The sequence below is a fragment of the Grammomys surdaster genome, unplaced genomic scaffold (assembly GCF_004785775.1).
Source record: "Grammomys surdaster isolate TR1022 unplaced genomic scaffold, NIH_TR_1.0 126198, whole genome shotgun sequence".
Classification (NCBI taxonomy): Eukaryota; Metazoa; Chordata; class Mammalia; order Rodentia; family Muridae; genus Grammomys; species Grammomys surdaster.
In genome coordinates, this window is record NW_021621003.1 from 7,643,580 (window position 1) to 7,645,441 (window position 1,862).

Sequence of the window (1,862 nt, forward strand, 5' to 3'; positions counted from 1 at the left end):
AAAACCAATAGAAAAGTCTGGTACAGTGGTGTGCTTCTGTACTCCCCAGTGCTAAGAGGCAGAAACAGACTCCTAACCTAGTTGAAACAGTGAACTGGAGGTTTGGTGAGAGATTCCCTCCCCCCAAAAAAAAAAAATACCGTAAAGGCCAATGAGGTGGTCCAGTAAATTAAGGCCCAACAGCCTGAGTTCAATCCCCTGAACCGATTCTCATTCTCACCCCTTTAAATAAATAAATGTGATTTTTATTGTTTTTTTAAAAGATTTATGCCAGGCAGTGGTGGCACACGCCTTTAATCCCTTTAAGCACTTGGGAGGCAGAGGCAGGCAGATTTCTGAGTTCGAGGCCAGCCTGGTCTACAGAGTGAGTTCCACGACAGCCAGGGCTACACAGAGAAAACCTGTCTCGGAAAAAAAAAAAAAAAAAAAAAAAAAAGAAGTTGTGGAGAGTGATAGAGGAAGCCACCTAATGTTAACCTCTGGCCTCCCTATGCACAGACACTGGTGAACACACCCATGTCTGTGTGTGTGTGTGTGTGTGTGTGTGTGTGTATGATGAATACAATATATACACAAACAAAGGTGGAGGGTCATCCTTGGATATGGTACCATATGTTTTTAACCCCAGTATTCCAGAGGCAGAGACAGATAAATCTCTGAGTTTGAGGCCAGCATAGTCTACATAGCAAGTACCAGGCCAGCCAAGGCTACACAGTGAGACTCTTTCTCAATAATACAAAAGACAAGGAGATTTGTCGTATTGGCTTGTTACATAATTGTGGCTGTATAGTCCATCAATAGCAGTATACATACGTGCTGGAGAGGCTGAGAACCCAAGAGCTGCTCAGTCCATGAAGCTGGTTCCAGAAGATTCCTGGTCTTCAATCCATGCTGGAACCCAAAGAAGCTGGCATTTGGTGCCACCAAGGTATGGTGGCGGCAGCAGCAGCAGCAATGAGGCAGATGCACTCACTAGCATAGAGCAAAGGCAGGCAGGCCAGCAGCACTGTTTTTCCATCAGCCTCTCTGATCTGGACCATGACCAGAAGGAACCACTCATACCTGGACAGGACCTTACAGATTTACTCAGTGATGCCTCCAGGAAGATTCCAGACTAATCAAGTTGACAAGTCCCAACCATTTCACTTGCCATGAAGACTTGCATCACCAAACCTAAGCATCTTACTTCCACACGCTACCCTCCTCCTCCCCTTCTGCCAGACAAATATATCCTCCATCTTTCTCTTTCTTTCTTTCTTTCTTTCTTTCTTTCTTTCTTTCTTTCTTTCTTTCTTTCTTTCTTTCCTTCCTTCCTTCCTTCCTTCCTTCCTTTTTTTTTTTTTTTTTTTAGAGACAGGGTTTCTGGCTGTCCTGGAACTCACTCTGTAGACCAGGCTGGCCTCGAACTCAGAAATCCGCCTGCCTCCGCCTCCCAAGTGCTGGGATTAAAGGTATGTGCCACCACTGCCTGGCTTATATCCTCCATCTTTAAGAGTCCATTTAACTCTGAGGCCTTCATCATGCCTCCAGGGCAAGCTTTCTCCTTTATACACCCATTCTATCTCCTTCCCTCCCTCTCTTCTGTCTTCCCTCCCTCCCTTCCTTCTCTTTCTTTCTTCCCTCTCTACTCTTTGTGAGTTTCACATCATGTACTCCTCTCCTCGTCCCCTCATATCCACCTTTTGTCCTTGCAACCTCCCCCAAAATAAAGTACACATACCCACAAACAAACAACATTGAAAACAAAGAATAGAAATCTCACTGCGGAAGATGCACTGTGTCACAGTGTCACACAGTGTACCCCTCTGTCCACACCTCCTCACTTGCAAATGTTCATTGCAATGAGTCATTGGTCTGGCTCG